We start from the raw sequence: 20,703 nt of genomic DNA, 5'->3' as shown, positions 1-20,703 counted from the left end.
ATGAAAACGAAGACAAGAAGATAACAATATCGTGTTGGAACGAAATTAATTGGGAGAATACTGACGAGGAAGATGAATTACCAGAGGCATGCACAACGAATGTAGGAGGAAAGGACGAAGTAATGAGTATTGCAGAGCTATTTGAGATGGAAACCAGGGAAAGCGAATTCAATGAGGATAACGCGCAGCCGACAGAAGTTCAAAATAAGTTACGAGTGGCCACACAACCCAACGTATATAATGAAGGAAGTTATGAAGCGATAATTAGAGCATTTAGATGCGATTATGTGGAAGTAGCGACGAAGAAGGAGAAGATAGACGAGGATGAGGAAAAAGTAGAGGATGTTGAAGAAAGCGTAAATGAAGGAAGAAATAGAGAAGAGGAAATAAAAGAGAGAGAAGTAGCAGTCGAAGCTTATCCTACAGAAAGTTCGAATTCACAAGGGAAATTCCTAAAAAGACTCATGTATGATTCAGTGGAGGATTCGTTGATGCAAGAAGCAGAAGAACAGAACCAACCCTTTCAAATTCAACCAATTGTGAAGGCCATGGTAAAGCATATCCCAGTCAATATTGTAATTGATAGCGGAAGTGAACTGACTGCGATCTCGGAAAATTTATTCATACAGTGCAATGACAATGAGGAATTGCCAGTTCTGAAAACACGTAAGATTAAAGTAAGAGGTCCTATTAGAAACAATGCTGCGGAAGTTACCAGACAAACAAGGTTAACTCTTTCGTGTCAAGGTCAAAATATCGAAGCCAACTTCGTTATTATACCTAAACTAACTGTAGATTTGATTATAGGTGCAGATTTTTTAAATGAGAGACGAGCGATAATAGATATGGGGAAAGGTAGCGTAACATTCGGGAATGTCACACTTCTCTTTGAGCAAAAGCTAAAATTAAAAGAAATACAAGTTATACACAAACAATTACGAATGACGCGAGATAAAGAGGATGAAGAATTAGAATAGTGTGCACAAAAGGGGGAAGCGCCTCAACTCATACTAGAAGTCCACAAAGAAATCGACGAAAAATTGCAAGAAGTTCAAGGTATTTCGGAACACAGTAAAAGAGAATTAGAAGGTATTTTACGAGATAAAGCAGAGGTATTTTTACCTACGACTGGCAGTATTAAACACTTTCAGTACAAGTTTGAAGTAAAACAGCACAAACCATTTAGAGTGCCACCCTATACAATCCCATTAAGCTACAGGAATAAAGTATTCCAGGAGATATCTAAAATGTTAGATGACGATATTATTGAACCAGCTACCTCCACATATAACAGCCCGCTCCATATTGTACAAAAACGAGATGGGTGCATCAGGTTAGTGCTTGATTCCAGACAGATCAACACAATCATAATCATTGAGACAGATCGCCCAGAAAAATTAGAGGAATTGATACAAAACTTCCACGGTGCTAAGATACTTTCATCAACTGATTTACGGAGTAGTTTCTGGCAAATAAAATTGGCCCCAGAATGTAGAAAATTTACAGCATTTATCGTATTCGGTAGATGTTACCAGTTTAAACGATTGCCATTTGGTTTAAACATATCATCAGCAGCGTTTATTAGGGGATTTAATACTGTACTCAGTCATGAAATTTTACAAAAAATTACTTGTTATGTTGATTATGTGATTACAGCAGAACCCTTTTGGGAACATCACAACGACACATTAAATCAGTTTTTACAGATTATGAAAGAGCATGGGGTCACAGTAAATATGACAAAATCCAAATTTAGAAGGAGAGAGGTCATATTTCTAGGACACATAATTTCCGAGAAAGGGGTAATGCCCGACCCAGAAAAACTAACGGCAGTCAAAGAATTCTGTACTCCATATAATAAGAAAACTCTCAGAGGATTTCTAGGTCTCACTGGATTCCACAAAAAATTTATTTGGATCGACTCTCTCGCAACACCACGCCTATGTGCATTGACTGGAAAAAACACGCCATGGGTATGGGATCAACAAGCGAATGAAGAATTTTTAAAAGTGAAAAACGCACTAACAACAGCACCGACTTTAGCACATCCTGATCTAAAACAACGCGAAAACAGGTTTAGGAGTTGTTTTATTCCAAGAATACGAACAGGCAGGGCTAAGATCATATAGAACAATTGCATTTGCCAGTCGGGTACTCACAAAAAGCGAGAAAAACTATTCAGTCACGGAGCTGGAAGCGTTGGCCATTGTATGGGGCTTCCAACGTTTTCGATACTTCCTATGCGGAAGGAAAACAAAAGTATACACTGACCACAAAGCATTAGAATTTCTGTTATCCGCCAAACTAACTCATGGGAGGTTAGCCAGATGGATGTTAATACTACAAGAATTTGACTTCACTATTACACACATACCAGGACCAGCGAATGTATTAGCAGATGCTTTATCACGATGTCCACAGGGTGCATCCAATAACATAGGTTTGGAAGCAGCAGAAGACCAGTTTACAACGTACTATATGAAACAAGTACCTTTCGAAAACTACATTACGACAGCATTGAAAAACATAGGCAAAGAACAGGACAAGGATCCCGAAATACTAGGAGTCAAACACAAGTGGAGAAGTAAGGATTTTCCAGACATTCGACAGCACTATCTCGTAAAAAACAATGTTTTATTTTTTAGACGAAATGTTGCAACGAATGAATGGTTAATTTATATCCCAGATGAACTAATTAATAAGTACATATGGTATACACATTTAAGTAATGGCCACTTTGGACCAAAGAAATGCTTTTTAAAAATAAAAAAACAATCCATTTTCCTAATATGGAAAGACGAATTAGAACAGTATTAGTCAAATGCAAAAAATGTATGAGGGCTAAACACGTCACTTTCCAAACCAAACCACCTATGTTTCCAATAATACCTAAAAGATTAAAACAAATAGCTGCAACAGATTTGATGGGGCCCCTCCCACACACAAAAAATGGATATATTTTCATATTTGTCGTTTTGGAACTTTCTTCTAAGTATGTTACCTTGACACCATTAAAACGGGCAACAGGTTGGTTCAAATGGCTCTGAGCACTATGGGACTTAACTACTGTGGTCATCAGTCCCCTAGAACTTAGAACTACTTAAACCTAGCTAACCAAAGAACATCACACACATCCATGCCCAAGGCAGGATTCGAACCTGCGACCGTAGCAGTTGCGCGGTTCCTGACTGCGCGCCTAGAACCGCTAGACCACCGCAGCCGGCCGGGCAACAGGTCTTACTATAAGTAAAGCATTTAGACAAGATTTTCTCAGACAAGTAGGTCGAGTGGAACGAATAATTTCGGATAATGGCCCACAATACAAATCAGTGCAATTGCAGAACACATTAAAACAACACAAAATAAAACCCATCTACATATCTAAGTACAAACCTAGCGTAAATCCAGCAGAACGATCTATGAAGGACATAGGCACTATATGCCGATTATATGCAGGCAAAATACACAACACTTGGGATATATACCTTAAAGATTTTCAAGAAGTAATAAATGAAATGCCACATAGCACTACACTACTACCTCCAGTTACTGTACTTAAAAATATTGAACCCCCAAACATAACCAGAGAAAATGTTAGATTTCCTATTGTACCACGTAGACAGCACAAATAAGGCATAGCAACAGCACTCTCCAACATCAGAAAGGCAGCCATTAAAAGAAAAGAAAGAAGAGAGAACAGCAATTAAAAGAACATTCTCAGTAGGCCAGAAAGTATTTGTAAAACACACCATCTCTCCAGCAAACAGAAACTCAAAATACATAAGTTTTACGCTGCTTACAAAGGATCTGTCATAATTAGCCGAATTGCTCATGATAATGCTGTGGAACTAATGAACCCAAAAACAGGCAAGACCTTAGGACTTCACCATGTGAGCCATATCAAAAAGTTTGACGATTAAATTTGTTACTGGTAAATAATCAGCACAATATTTCAAGATTATGTTGCAGATAAGATCGTCAGGAGAAAGAAGAATGAAGAGAGAGGAAGGTGGGAAAAAGAAAGTAGTTTCAATAAAAACAAAAACAAAAATAACACCAATAGTACCATAGATTATGGTGATGGGATAAAGCGTAGATAGTCTAACAGCATGAAATACTAAAATGCTATACACCACGACACTACACAAAAATAAAAAACGAATTTGAGGTTTCTTGTATAAGTTAAGACTCAAAATATCTTAAAATTGTAACATGGAAAGAGCGCCGAAATTTGTAAAGCTTTTAAAAAGGCGCAAAATGATGTAGGTACTAGACATATGTTAGATGAATATAAGTAAAACTTTTTGTAAGAGCCATTGTAAAAACTCCAGCAAAGACCAGATGCAATGACCCACAAGCTGCAACGCGAGAAGTATCAAGAAAGAAAAGGACGTAATTAGTAAGACACGATTCCTACAAGGTAGAAGCGTCGAGAGAAGGGAAAGGACGGCGAGACCAACAGAAGGCCCTAGTAACTGAAGTGGGCAATAAATTTAACCGCTAGGCGGAACCCTGCTGGGACGGAACACCCTGCAGTGACGCGACACAATGCCGAATTCCGGAAGGGTCTCCGAGCTCCCCCACTCAGCGGAGCAAAAAACGGCCTGACGAGAAGACCACTTTGGCAAGCCACCACCGGCAAAAGAAAAAAAAATTTATGTGTAAAAGTCACACTACTGCTATTAAACAGCGCGCTAATGCACGAAACTGAAGAAAACGTCCACAAAGTAAAAATGACACGCCCAAACAATTTATCAAACTGTTACTAGGAGGAGAAATTCAAAGCAACTAGTTATCAATAAATATTTCCATATCCTGCCCAGAGAAGAACCAAGAATCAAGTAAGAAGCAGAGAAAAAGCAGGAAGAACAGAAGTTGAAGATTTCCAAGATTGAGACCAAGGAAGAAGATGGGTGAAGAATAGACGACATACCTTCCCAAATCCCTATCCTATTGTAAACTAGTCGTCTGCGAAGTATTTCAGCGACACATAACGATGACTTTCACGCAAACAAAGCCAGTAAACCATGAGATTCTGCACTCACAGCTCCATTCCATTATGGGACCTCCACAACAGCAACACACACTTGCAAAGCCAACAAGGAACGATGAACGAAGCTGTACATCAAATACTTGCCCACATCCATCTCGCTCAAGTCCATCACCTTCGTGCAAAAACATTCGCCAACCTCATGCTTAAACATTCATAGGATTGTGTGAACGTTTGAAATCAAATTATGTGATGTAGGAATTGTGCAAAAGAAATGTGTGAAAAACTAAATAAGTTAAGCACACCAGACAGCTAATAAACTACAAAATAACAGTCATTGACTATGGACTTAAATAAAAAATAGGCTATCGATAAAAATAAGTCATTAGTTCTGAAATGGACAGTATATAAAGAACAAAAGTAAGGCATAATAAACACTAAAACTATATGCCACTTATTTTCTCCTCATAAAAATAAAAGATTAACTATATTTTACTTATTTTCTCCTTATAAAAACAAAGAATAAAAAATTATCTTGTTGGATGTTTTCCCTTTTTTTAAACATTTGTACCATTTACTAGGATAATATCTCAATACTTGTGTATGTATATTTCTTTGTCAAAGCAAGTCTAGGAAATAATTCTTATTTGTTAGTGTAACAATGTTGAAATGAGTGTCTAGAAACAAAAACATTTCACTTGTACATCATATTTAGAAAATGTGTTAGGAATAGATTTTACTTAATTACTACATTTATAAAAACAATATTCCTAAGAAAATCGATGTGAAAGACTCCTCACTTTCGATAACAAACTTCTTAAAAAACGAACTTCACACTTAAATCAAGAAAGAAAATAATTAAAAATTAATAATAGCATAAAAATACCCTTCTCTTGTCATATTTTGATAATAATATGGAAGAATATAAAAATATAAACTAGTAATACAAACTAGCATAGAACAGAATAACGTGGCTGAACAGTAGGCAAGAAAATTTAAATAAAAAAATAATTTTTGATTGACTTAGACAACGATTCAATCATTGCCTAACTTCAGTACAAAAATTAAGTTCGAAGGGTGGTGATATGTAAGGTGTCAGGCAAATCCAACACCTTCCATGAAAACCCTGACATGATAACCAAATCCAGTAGTATGTCACATAGCTCCGAATAAATTGTGACATTAAATTAACCAAAGTAATACGAGTAACGAGTGAGCAAATGGAATATGACAGAAAAGTAACACGAGTAACGAGTGAGCAAATGGAATACCACAGACTAACACAAGAATGCCTAAATGCATGTCATACCTTCCCACTGTGAGACACACGCAGTTCCGAGGGGAGAAATGAGAACAGAAGCCGAGAGCAGAACCGTGTCAAGCTGGAAGGCCCTACGATAAGGGACGGATGGACACCCATGTTGCCAGCTAATTGCTAGGACCACACCACCTGCAAGTTTTAGCGTGAGACTTTTGCGCGTCTCTGTTACGTTAGGACCACCCCCCAGCCCATGTTAAAAGCTAGAGCCCTCCAGAAGAACAGTATAGTTCTTACGATAACATAAAAAGGGCTACACCACCCGCAAGTTTTAACGTGAGACTTTTTCGCGTCTCTGATACGTTAGGACCACCCCTCAGCCCATGTTAAAAGATAGAGCCCTCCAGAAGAACAGTATAGATCTTACGATAACGCTAAAAGGACCACACCAGCTGCAAGTTTTAGCGTGAGACTTTTTTGCGTCTCTGTTACGTTGCAAACTTTAAAAACATTGCCCCACCACGAAAACTATAACGTTTCCCATTGGATAGACAGAATTTTTGTAGGCGGAGCTTAAGGTTAACATTGAGACCCTGATTGGTCAGATGAAAACACAGCCAGATAGCTTTTTTTAAAAAACAACTTCAGTAAATTGTAGAAAGGGGAAGTTAAGGAGTTGCTTCTGAGAGGGCGAGCTGGACGGAGCTGCGCCGGCCGCCGCCCCCTGACGAACACCAACAAGGTAATGAACACACGCGATGCCACATTTTTGAGCGCATAAGGCTTCACTCAGAACTGCAGTAGTCTCATCTGTTACATCCTCTTTTTGCGTAATACTAGTGTCGATCGTCAATTAAAGCTCATGGTGTTCACATTTGCCACTTGAAGTAAAAATCTGAAATGCGATGATTTTTCTGTTATATAGTTATTGAGAAGCCACATCAGCCACTGTAATTTACGACAAGTTAGATAAGTAATTAAAGATAATTGAGGGTCACTGTAGGCCATTTTGATAATTTGCTTTTTTGTGAAACTTAATTTAAACCTAGATTATAGATGTGATATGGCGTAGGTCATCCTTCGATCGATTGTAGAACTTGGAAACCCATTCAGGGAATATTCGTTCACATTTTTGTTGAACGCAGTTGGTTTTTACCATCCTGTATTACAACATTTCCTTTTATCAATAGTGCAATTTATAAACGATGTTTTGCGAGTAGAATAAAATTTCCAATGGTAAACGTAACTGGTTTTTCGACGTTATTTTACCAGCTAACTAAAAATAAGAAAGCCTTGAACCCCTTCCACTAAATTTAGTTAGTATTAAGATTCTTTTACACGGAGTGCAGTGGAGGTGACGCTGAAATCATTAAGCATTTGGTTACATCATCGCTAGTCTCACTGAACTCTTCTGAATTCCACATGTCATGTGTGGTCTGGCGTCTCCTTACCAGCAACAGGTCCCAGGTTCAAACTAGTCAATTCCCTAAAAAAAACACGCTCAGAGCGTCGTTGCGCGAAAGTGGTAGGAAGGCACGATATAGAACAGACACCACGCAGAATGTTTAGAGCTTCTTCATCTCCCAGTACCTACTGCAGCCTACATCCTTCTGCATCTGCTTAGTGTATTCATCTCTTGGTCTCCCTCTACGATTTTTACGCTCCACGCTGCCCTCCAATACTAAATTGGTGATCCCTTGATGCCTCAGAACATGTCCTACCAACCGATCCCTTCTTCTAGTCAAGTTGTGCCACAAACTCCTCTTCCCCCCAATTTCGTTCAATACCTCCTCATTAGTTATGTGATCTACCCATCTAATCTTCAGCATTCTTCTGTAGCACCACATTTCGAAAGCTTCTGTTCACTTCTTGTCTAAACTATTTATCGTCGACGTTTCACTTCCATACATGGCTACACTCCATACAAATACTTTCAGAAACGACTTCCTGACATTTAAATCTATACCCGATGTTAACAAATTTTTCTTCTTCAGAAACGCTTTCCTTCCCATTGCCAGTCTACATTTTGTATCCTCTCTACTTCGACCATCATCAGTTATTTTGCTCCCCAAATAGCAAAACTCCTTTACTACTTTAAGTGTCTCATTTCCTAATCTAATTCCCTCAGCATCACCCGACTTAATTCGACTACATTCCATTATCCTCGTTTTGCTTTTGTTGATGTTCATCTTATACCCTCTTTTCAAGACACTGTCCATTCCGTACAACTGCTCTTCCAAGTCCTTTGCTGTCTCTGACAGAATTACAATGTCATCGGCGAACCTCAAAGTCTTTGTTTTCTTCTCCATAGATTTTAATACCTACTCCGAACTTTTCTTTTGTTTCCTTTATTGCTTGCTCAATATACAGATTGAATAACATCTGGGATAGGCTACAACCCTGTCTCACTCCCTTCCCAACCACTGCTTCCCTTTCATACCCCACGTGTTCCAACATTTCTACGGAATCCAAATTGATCTTCCCCGAGGTTGGCTTCTATCAGTTTTTCCATTCGTCTGTAAAGAATTCGCGTTAGTATTTTGCAGCTGTGAACACGGATTTGTTGCGAAGTCGTTCTTTTGTCTGTGCAGAACACTGTAATTAACTCGCAGTTTAATTTTTCTTCCTTTCCATACTCAGTTTATTAAATAATTCACTTCGATGCATTTCAGTTTATGCGCCAATGCTTTCTGAAAGTAACAACCAGTTCCATTTGTTAGTGACGTGTGAAACAATTTCGAATCTTGCATCGTCTGTGTAACGTTTTAATTTTTTACTTGGCTCTGTAATATACTGACAAAAAAATATCAACAGTAGAAGATAATTAATGTAGAATAATGAACTTTCGGGAATACGTTTGTCTAGGTGAAATGTCAGTGAGCCGGCCGCTGTGGAAGAGCGGTTTTAGGCCCTTCAGTCCGTAACCGCGCGACTGCTACAGTCGCAGGTTCGAGTCCTGCCTCGGGCATGGATGTGTGTGATATCCTTAGCTTAGTTAGGTTTAAGTTGTTCTAAGTTCTAGGTGATTGATGACCTCAGATGTTACGTCCCATAGTGCTCACAGCCATTTGAACCAAATTTCAGTGATTAACATTAGAAGATCACAGAATGAAGGCTTTCACGGCAGGTGTTGTCCTGTCAGGAAGGTCGCAGTTCGTAGTAATAGACGGCAAATAATCGAGTAAAACTGAAGTGATATCAGGTGTTCCCCAGGGAAGCGTCCTGGGACCTCTGCTGTTCCTGATCTATACAGGGTGTTACAAAAAGGTACGGCCAAACTTTCAGGAAACATTCCTCACACACAAATAAAGAAAAGATGTTATGTGGACATGTGTCCCGAAACGCTTAATTTCCATGTTAGGGCTCATTTTAGTTTCTTCCACCTACGCTCAATGGAGCACGTTATCATTATTTCGTACGGGATACTCTACCTGTGCTGCTAGAACATGTGCCTTTACAAGTACGACACAACATGTGGTTCATGCACGATGGAGCTCCTGCACATTTCAGTCGAAGTGTTCGTACGCTTCTCAGCAACAGATTCGGTGACCGATGGATTGGTAGAGGCAGACCAATTCCGTGACCTCCACGCTCTCCTGACCTCATTACCTCTTGACTTTCATTTATGGGGGCATTTGAAAGCTCTTGTCTACGCAACCCCGGTACCAAATGTAGAGACTCTTCCTGCTCGTATTGTGGACGGCTGTGATGCAATACGCAATTCTCCAGGGCTGCATCAGCGCATCAGGGATTCCATGCGATGGAGGGTGGGTGCATGTATCCTCGCTAACGGAGGACATTTTGAACATTTCCTGTAACAAAGTGTTTGAAGTGACCCTGGTACGTTCCGTTGCTGTGTGTTTCCATTCCATGATTAATGTGATTTGAGGAGAAGTAATAAAATAAGCTCTAATATGGAAAGTAAGCGTTTCGGGACACATGTCCACATAACATATTTTCTTTCTTTGTGTGTGAGGAATGTTTCCTGAAAGTTTGGCCGTAGCTTTTTGTAACACCCTGTATAAATGACCTGGGTGACAATCTGAGCAGTTCTCTTAGGTTGTTCGCAGATGATGCTGTAACTTACCGTCTAGTAAGGTCATCCGAAGACCAGGATCAGTTGCAAAGCGATTTAGAAAAGATTGCTGTATTGTGTGGCAGGTGGCAGTTGACGCTATATAACGAAAAGTGTGAGGTGATCCACATGAGTTCCGAAAGAAATCCGTTGGAATTCGATTACTCGATAAATAGTACAATTCTCAAGGCTGTCAATTCAACTAAGTACCTGGGTGTTAAAATTACGAACAACTTCAGTTGGAAAGACCACATAGATAATATTGTGGGGAAGGCGAGCCAATGGTTGCGTTTCATTGGCAGGACACTTAGAAGATGCAACAAGTCCACTGAAGAGACAGCTTACACTACACTCGTTCGTACTCTGTTAGAATATTGCTGCGCTGTGTGGGATCCTAACCAGGTGGGATTGACGGAGGACATCGAAAGGGTGAAAAAAAGGGCAGCTCGTTTTGTATTATCACGTAATAGGGGAGAGAGTGTGGCAGATATGATACGCGAGTTGGGATGGAAGTCATTAAAGCAAAGACGTTTTTCGTCGCGGCGAGATCTATTTACGAAATTTCAGTCACCAACTTTCTCTTCCGAGTGCGAAAATATTTTGTTGAGCCCAGCCTACATAAGAGAAATCAGAGCTCGAACAGAAAGGTTCAGGTGTTCGTTTTTCCCGCGCGCTGTTCGGGAGTGGAATGGTAGAGAGATAGTATGATTGTGGTTCGATGAACCCTCTGCCAAGCACTTAAGTGTGAATTGCAGAGTAATTATGTAGATGTAGATGTAAATGTTGTCATCATTTAACACTTCCGAGCTGAGATGCCGTGGTCCATACATAACTCTCCCCTCCGAGGACAATGGGCGAACTGCCGTTGTCCTCGGAGGATGCCTTCCTCAGTCGAAGGCGAAACGTCAGGGGAGAGTTTTATGTATGGACCACAGCATCTCAGCCCAGAAGTGTTAAATGATGATTAGAAGATCACAGTTTACTGTAGGCAAGCGCAGGATAAGGCATTGCAAATATGAAACGGTGATCATTAATAGCCGGAGTAACCGCCAGAATGTTGAATGCAAGCACGTTAACATGCATGCATTGTGTTGTACATGTCCCGAATATCAGTTTGTGGGATAGAGTTCCATGCATGTTGCACTTGATCGGTCAATACAGCGACTGTCAATGATAGTTGTGGATGACTCTGGACTTCTCGTCGCATGATATCTCTTATATGCTCGACTGGAGACAGATCTGTTGATCCAGCAGCCCAAGGCAACATATGATTCTCCGTACAGCATGTTGGTGTACATAACCGGTATGTAGGCGGGGGTTATGCTGTTGGAAAACACCCCCTGGAATGCTGTTCAGGAATGGCAGCACAAGAGGTCGAATCACCAAACTGACGTACAAATTTGCAGTCAGGGTGCATGGGGTAGGCACGAGAGTGCTCTTGCTGTCATACGAAATTCCACCCCAGATCATAACTCTAGGTGGCCGGCCGGTGTGGCCGTGCGGTTCTAAGCGCGTCAGTTTGGAACCGCGTGACCGCTACGGTCGCAGGTTCGAATCCTGCCTCGGGCATGGATGTGTGTGATGTCCGTAGGTTAGTTAGGTTTAAGTAGTTCTAAGTTCTAGGGGACTGATGACCTCAGTAGTTAAGTCCCATAGTGCTCAGAGTCATTTGAACCATTTGAACCATAACTCCAGGTGTAGGTCCAGTGAGTCTAGCACGCAGACAGGTTGGTTGCAGGCCTTCAACTGGCCTCCTAACCAACACACGGCCATCACTATCACTGACGCACAGAATGTACTTAAAGCAAACCTGTTGCGCATCCTTACAGTCCCACTATTAGCGCCACTCATGTACGGCTGGCGCGAAATTTGAATAGAAATCAGCATCTTTCAGATGTAGCACACGCCTACCAACTCTCGTTGCCGCACAACTCCATCTTACTGTTGTTTTCCTTTTCGTCAGCGTACATTTTCAATTATTTTATTAATGGTTTAAATAATGACATTTTTGGGAAAGTGTCTAATATTCTGTGCAATGATTTGTCTAAAAGTAAGAGACAAAATAAATTAGAGATGCGTTTAATGTGTCTGTGAATGATGCACTAAATGAGACTGCACGGTCTACATAACCCACCAGACAAATATTCCCTAGAATTTAAAAAACCAAGATTATAAGTTAAAAACTGAAATTTAAATTCTCAACCAGCACCTCATTTCCTCATCTGTATTTCGAGCATCAAATGTTCTACTACTTTGTTTTACTTCATACTTCTAGACGGATCATTTCGCAAAACAACTCACCGTTTATTTTCAAAAAACAAAAAAAATCTATTGTTTTATTTTCTGTTAAATATCACACTCAGATTTTAACTAGGCCTTGAAGAGATGAACTTTTTGACACTTCATTTACATAGTCAACAGCAGCTGTTCGTGAAAGATTTCAGTTCTCCCTCAAATCATTAATTACGTTTTTCTTAATTACACTAATTACTTTCAAGCAATTAAACTTTTTTTGTACTACTTGTCCTCTTCCCCTCCTCGTTCGGCTGTGCAAATCCGGACAAAAATCCATTGTGTAATTTCTAGGGAGACCTTGTTTTCGCTCTGCTGAGACAACTGAGCGAGGTGGCGCCGTGGATAGGACGGTGGACCCGCATTCGTGAGGTCCATAGTTCAAATCCCCGTCCAGCCATCCATATCTCCCTAAATCGTCCCAGGCGAGAGCCCAGATGGTTTCCTAACCCATGCTTGAAACGTTCCGAGATTGTGTTCCGTCTCTAATGAGCACGATGTCGACGCGACGTTTAATCATAATTTACCTTCCTTCCTTCGGCTGAGACAAAGCAAAAGTTGTAAGTGTAGTGAAAAATACACTACTGATTTAATAATACCTCACGTACATAGAGACGGAGAGTGCGGTACTATGTGGAACAAATATGTCAGTCTTAGTTGAACAACGAGACGCGCTAAACACAGTGACCATCAATTGCGGAGATTAAGAACACCCGCTACAAGGAATAATATTTGGGAGGCATGGTATTACTATATTTGACGGTACTTGACAATTATTTTTTTTTGGGTGATATGTTACAATACGGCATCACCGGTCTATTGCGGTCTAACTGTGTTGGTGAGGCAGTAAATTTCCACAGGGCAGTGACTGCGTCACTGCAATTCACTTTGAAGGTGTGGCGGTTGGACTTGTGGTCCCGTACCACCCTCTGACGGTGACAGTACTTCATGAGTCAGGCAGAAAAATTTAGCCTAACGTGGGCAGGGGGCAGGTATGGTTGGAAAGTATTGGACGTAGAATGGGGGCTAGACCCGCCAAAGGATGCGTCCGTGGTGGGCGTGCCAGACCTATCGTTAGCCATGGTCGGAATCCGATTCCTCTAGGGTGGTTAGGTGAACCGGATGTCGATGCCAGAGGGGTGGAAGTGTGGTCCCAACCTGGCGTAACCCATGGACAGTGTCCCGCAAAGCATCCACTTTCTCATAGAGCCGCCGCGCGTTGTTGCGTATGGTCGTCTTTAGGGGGACGATATCCGCTTCGTCGTGGAGAGTGACAACTCTCGTGAGTGGCGGGGCGTGCAGGCTCCACCTGAGCACCTTGTTCTGCAGGCGCTGCAATGTCCGCATCCTGGTGACACTAATCGTGGCCCATGCAGCAGATCCATACGTGAGGGCAGGCAGGATAACTGTTCGGTAAATGCGGAGCTTGGTATGCAGGTTAAGTTACCTACTGCGAAAGAGCGGGTACAAAGCCCTGGTTAGCTTTTGCCCTTGTTGGTGACATACTCCGCATGACAGTGAAAGAGCAACTTGTGGTCCATCTGGACCCCGAGATAGGTGGTTGTCGGGGACCAGGGCACCTGCACACCTGCAATCGAGATATTGCGGCGGAGGACTGGGCGCCGTTTCGTGAAGTAAACTGCCGTGGTATTGGCGGCATTGAGAGCTATTTTGTTTGTCCGGCACCAGGTGATAGTGGCGTCCACCTGTCGCTGGAGGCGGGCGACGACGGCGTTAGTAATGCGGCCAGTGGTGTATAGTGCTGTGTCGTCAGCGTATTGTGCAAGGTGGCACTCGGGGATGACCGGCAAATCATTGACATAGGTATTAAAAAGGATGGGAGATAACACCGATCCTTGTGGAGTGCCTGCCGACAATTGGCGAATGCCAGAACGCATTCCCCGTTGAGCCACTAGGAAAGTCCTACCACGGAGGAAGTCATCCACGATCTTGATATGAATATCCGGTATAGGGGTCTGTGTCAGCATCTTGTGTACGAGGTTGTCTTGCCAGATCTTGTCGTAGGCGTTTTGCAAGTCCAGTAAAACGCCAGCTGTCGACTTGGCAGTGTTGATGCCTTTGCTGGTGTGTTCAGTGATCCGTAGGACCTGAAGTTCAGCAGAGAGGTGCGAAGTGAATCCAAACTGTTCGGGACGGATCGTCCCAGCTGCCGCAAAGGTTGGGAAAGTCGGTGAAGGATCACAGATTCAAGGACCTTCGCCATAGTGTTTAGGAGGCTGATGGGCCTATTGTTGGTGGGGACTGTAGGGTCCTTGAACCTCTTGCGAATCGCAATCAGCTTGGCTTGTTTCCACTTAGGGGGGAAAAGGCCAGATGTGAGACAACAGTTTAAAATCTTGGTGAACAAGATGAGTGGTGTGCGGGGAAGGTGGCAAAGATGTTCATTTAAAATTCCGTCCAATCCAGGGGCCGACCGGCCACGTTTCCTTTGAAGGATGCGCTGAATTTTTGCCATGGACGTAAGAAGGGGAGCAGACTGGGGTGGGTGGTTGTGGAAAGCAGCAACAGCTGTCAGGACTTCATGTTCTTCCTGTAGTTCGTTCGGAGAAAGGTCCTGGACCAGAGGGCGGTTTTGGGCCTCGAACGCATCTGCCAGCGTTTCCACAATTTGCAGGGTATCATATGACAAGCCCGCTGCTGTGCGAATAGGATGGGCAGTCGCTGGCTTAGAACGCCGCAGGGTGCGAATGACAGTCCAGTCAGATTTTTGGTGGAGTAGGAAAGTGGACATCCTGTCCTCCCACTGTTCAGACCTCCATTCGGCGAGCTGGTGGCTGAATTCGCGTTGGAGGCGTCTCATTTGGCGTTTGTCCTGAGGGTCACGAAACTGCTTCCACCTCCGGCAGTAGCGGTTCTTTTGCACCTTCAGCTCTCGTAACAGAGGGGGCAAGTCGTCCAGGGATGTTAAATTACGAGGTGCAGTGGAGATGGAGAGTTTCACTGCTTTCTATATTTTGGCGGTAAGGTAATCCACAGCACGGACTATATTGGCCAGTGTTGTCGAATCGAGGTCGTGTCAACTGGTGTTATTAAGTACCCTGGCAAACTTGTCCCAATTGGTGAGGGTCGCAGTGGAACGAACATCAAAAGAAAGGGCAGCATTGCTGAGGTGCAAGAGTACTGGCTTATGGTCAGAGGCCAGTTCGTGGAGAACTTCCTGTGAAAACTGAGTGGTGATGTTTTTGAAGATGGCCACATCCAGAACATCTGGCTGGCAGTTAGTACAGACTGGGATATGGGTAGGTTCGTGGGGGCCATAGACTGATAGTGCTAAAGTATCCTCCAGGTCAAGGAGGAGCCGGCCTTTGGGGTTAGACAAGCTGGGTGCTTGGCATTGAGATCTGCCCCAACGATGATCCTGTCGAAGGATGACAATGTGCGGTGGTCTGCTTCCAGCAGTGGCTTGTTTGGGCCCAAATACGCTGCTGCAAAGGTAATGGCACCAAGGCGTGTGGAGATGGTAACCGCTGTGGCCTCTATGTGTTCCATTGGCTGGAGAGTCTCTTGGGTATGGACAAGAGCTTTGTTGAGGAATACAGCTGTGCCTCCACCACGGCGGTCGAGGCGGTCAGAGCGGTAACACACCATGTTGCGAAGGCGGAAATCGTCTGCCGGTTTGAGGTGTGTTCCTGTGACCAGTAAATCATCCACACAATAGTCATGGAGGAAGGTGTTCAATTGCGTCTTGATACGTTTTATGCCATTGGTATTAAAAATGCAAGTGACAAGATCCCGAGGGGGCTGGTGGTGCTGTGGAGGTCCATTCGCCATTACAACAATATTTGACTAAGCCCTTCCACTAGGGCGATGACCTTGGAGAGCCCGTCCTCCGACTGAATAACAGCCCGGATGTGGGGTTTCGTGAAAAAGGAGATGACCTGGAGGATTTCGCGCATGTCCACCCGTAAGGACGCATCAGTCTCCACTACTGGTGGAGGGTCCCGGGTGGTCTGCTTGCCCCTACGGCGCGCAGGTGCAGGTGTAGTAGTAGGCAGAGTGGGGGTAGCGGCAGAGGGCTGAGATAGAGCCACAGATGGACTGGAGGGAGCTGCAGCTGGCTCCTGTAGTTGGTGAGCAGTGGGAGCTGTCATGGAAGACAGACAATGAGGAGGAAACCGGGCTGCAGCAGCAAAGGATGTCGTTTGAGTCTGGGCAGGAAGGGGCACAGGAGCCAACGAACTATGTGGTGGCTGAGTGGCTGGTACCAGAGTGGCTGCTGAGGACAGTGCACCAGGCTGACCCCGCAAAACAGGGTAGTTGGTCATGTCCTGTAGCAGTGGGGGAGGTCGATTTGTTCTTGGTTTCTTTTTGGACAGACGAGAACACTTCAGTGCCTTCTGGTAAACAGGGCACCCCCTCCAGGATGCCATGTGGTGGGGATCGTGCGTCGTTCCCAAACATCTGGCACAGTTAGGTTTCTCCAAAGCAGGGAGTGTGCAGTTCTCCACTAAATGTGGGCTAGCACACTTAACACACCGCAACGGCAGGGAGCAGTAATTCCCAGTATGTCATAAACGTTGGCATTTGCGACAGATGGCTGGCACGTTGCGGCCCTCGTACGATTCAGTCCGGACTTTTGCGTACAGAAGATACCGGATTTGGTAAATCCGCTCTATGTCCTCCCTCCGGGAAAGGAAGACGACGTGGGTAGGGCAGGGGATCAATGCCCTGGTCTCAGGATTCCTCTTGCTATACTGGTGGACCAAAGGATCTTCGAAATCGAGTCGAAGCAGTTCCTCCTTGACCTCCTCTGCCGTAACCTCTGGTGGCAAGTCCTTAATGACGATTTTGGTGCGGCGATTACCCGACGTCTCGTGGGTAAAGTAAGGCATCGACTTTGATTTTACGAAATCGAGAATGGTAAGATAGTCGTCCCTACTGTCAAGCAGGTATTTCACATGATGTTTTTGGTAAACAGCTCTCAATTAGCCGACAATGAGCCGCTCGAGCTCAGTGTTTAGTTTTGTATAATTAGTGACATTATATACCACAATGGGGGGGGGGGGGTATCTTCTCTTTCTTCAGAGGGCTTGACGGGATCTCTTGAGAAGGAGGGTCGGGAGCATGAGCCATTTCCTCATCCACAGGATCGTCTGGTGCGGCGTCCCCCGGCAGGTGGGTATTGGAACACGATCCGCTGCCACAACAGCCCGCGTGGGCGGAGGGGCGTCTGGAGCGACGGCCAGAGGACTTTCCGACTGGGTCAGGGTGTCCAGAAGACTCGCCACGGTGGTGGGACGGCGTAGAGGGAGGTGCAGGTACAGCCGGGTGGTGGTCAGACAGAGCCGATGTGTTCACCGCCTCACTACGAGAAAGATCAATTACTAGGCGGTCAGGTGAATCGTCGGACGACGACGACGACGCGGATGAAAGGACCCTCACACGCGACGGTTGACAGTCTTCATGGTGATCGGTTTCAGTGCCGGTGGTGTCCACCGGCGATTTGTGGCGGTTGGCGCGATTCAAGCGATCCTTCGCCCGTTGCGGGGTGGGCGGAGCATTGTGCGCGACGGGAGGCCGGGACGAGCGGCGTTTCCGACGCGGTTCTCCCCGAAGGGCGGCGGTGCAAGAGTCGGAGGGTCGCGAAGGCTGCTCAGCGAGCTTCTCCATAGTGGACACGGGTCCACCTGACATGGCCAGGGGCCCGGCACGAGAGGACTACGCACACCAAAAACTTCCCAGCTATTCTGGGGTAATAACTACTGAGACACCAGCACCGAAATAGCAAGTATACCAACTCTGTTACGCGGTGCAAAAACTATAACGATACGACACGGTAACACACTCGTATTAGATAACTCTTTCAGGGATCCAACCAACACACTCGTATTAGATAACTCTTCCAGGGATCCAACCAGAAGCACCACATGCTACTTTTTCTTTTTTTTGTGATATGTTACAATACAGCATCACCGGTCTATTGCGGTCTAACTGTGTTGGTGAGGCAGTAAATTTCCACAGGGCAGTGACTGCGTCACTGCAATTCACTTTGGAGGTGTGGCAGTGGGACTTGTAGTCCCGTACCACCCTCTGGCGGTGACAGTACTACATGAGTCATGCAGAAAAATTTAGCCTAACATGGGCAGGTATGATTGGGAAGTATTGGACGTAGAATGGGGGGTAGTCTCGCCAAAGGATGCGCCCGTGGTGGGCGTGCCAGACCTATCGTTAGCCATGGTCGGAATCCGTTTCCTCTAGGATGGTTAGGGGAACCGGATGTCGATGCCAGCGGCGTGGAAGTGTGGTCCCAACGTGGCGTAACCCACCCATGGACAGTGTCCCTCAAGGCATCCACTTTCTCATAGAACCGCCGCGCGTTGTTGCGTATGGTCGTCTTTAGGGGGACGATATCTGCTTCCTCGTGGAGAGTGACAATTCTCGTGAGTGGCGGGGCGTGCAGGCTCCACCTGAGCACCTTGTTCTGCAGGCGCTGCAATGTCCGCATCCTGGTGACACTAATCGTGGCCCATGCAGCAGATCCATACGTGAGGGCAGGCAGGATAACTGTTCGGTAAATGCGGAACTTGGTATGCAGGTTAAGATACCTACTGCGAAAGAGCGGGTACAAAGTCCTTGTTGGTGACATACTCCGCATGACAGTGGAAGAGCAACTTGTGGTCCATCTGGACCCCGAGATAGGTGGTTGTCGGGGACCAGGGCACCTGCACACCTGCAATCGAGATATTGCGGCGGAGGACTGGGCGCCGTTTCGTGAAGTAAACTGCCGTGGTATTGGCGGAATTGAGAGCTATTTTGTTTGTCCGGCACCAGGTGATAGTGGCGTTCACCTGTCACTGGCGGCGGGCGACGACGGCGTCAGTAATGCTGCCAGTGGTGTATAGCGCTGTGTCGTCAGCGTATTGTGCAAGGTGGCACTCGGGGATGACCAGCATATCATTGACATAGATATTAAATAGCATGGGAGATAGCACCGATCCTTGCGGATTGCCTGACGACAACTGGCGAATGCCAGAACGTATTCCCCGTTGAGCCACTAGGAAAGTCCTACCACGGAGGAAGTCATCCACGATCTTGACATAAGCCCGCATCTCGTGGTCGTGCGGTAGCGTTCTCGCTTCGTACGCCCGGGTTCCCGGGTTCGATTCCCGGCGGGGTCAGGGATTTTCTCTGTCTCGTGATGGGTGGGTGTTGTGTGCTGTCCTTAGGTTAGTTAGGTTTAAGTAGTTCTAAGTTCTAGGGGACTGATGACCATAGATGTTAAGTCCCAAAGTGCTCAGAGCCATTTGAACCATTTGATCTTGACATAAACATCCGGTATAGGGGTCTGTGTCAGCATCTTGTGTACGAGGTTGTCTTGCCAGATCTTATTGTGGGCGCTTTGCAAGTCCAGAAAAACGGCAGCTGTCGACTTGGCAGTGTTGACGCCTTTGCTGGCGTGTTCAGTGATCCGTAGGACCTGAAGTTCAGCAGAAAGGTGCGAAGTGAATCCAAACTGTTCAGGACGGATCGTCCAAGCTGCTGCAAGAGGTTGGGAAAGTCGGTGAAGGATCACAGATTCAAGGACCTTCTCCATGGTGTTTAGGAAGCAGATGGGCCTGTTGTTGGTGGGGACTGTAGGGTCTTTGAACCTCTTGGGGATCGCAATCAGCTTGGCTTGTTTCCACTGAGGGGGAAAAGGCCAGATGTGAGACAACAGTTTAAAATCTTGGTGAACAAGATGAGTGGTGTGTGGGGAAGGTGGCAAAGATGTTCATTTAAAATTCCGTCCAATCCAGGGGCCGACCGGCCACGTTTCCGTCGAAGGATGCGCTGAATTTCTGCCATGGACATAAGAAGGGGAGCAGACTGGGGTTGGTGGTTGCGGAAAGCAGCAACAGCTGTCAGGACTTCATGTTCTTCCTGTAGTTCGTTCGGAGAAAGGTCCTGGACCAGAGGGCGGTTTTGGGCCTCGAACGCATCTGCCAGCGTTTCCACAATTTGCAGGGTATCATATGACAAGCCCGCTGCTGTGCGAATAGGATGGGCAGTCGCTGGCTTAGAACGCCGCAGGGTGCGAATGACAGTCCAGTCAGATTTTTGGTAGAGTAGGAAAGTGGACATCCTGTC

The sequence above is a fragment of the Schistocerca americana genome, chromosome 4 (genome assembly GCF_021461395.2).
Source record: "Schistocerca americana isolate TAMUIC-IGC-003095 chromosome 4, iqSchAmer2.1, whole genome shotgun sequence".
In the NCBI taxonomy this organism is placed as follows: Eukaryota; Metazoa; Arthropoda; class Insecta; order Orthoptera; family Acrididae; genus Schistocerca; species Schistocerca americana.
The sequence above is the reverse complement of the archived record's forward strand: the minus strand, read 5'-3'. Positions refer to the sequence as shown.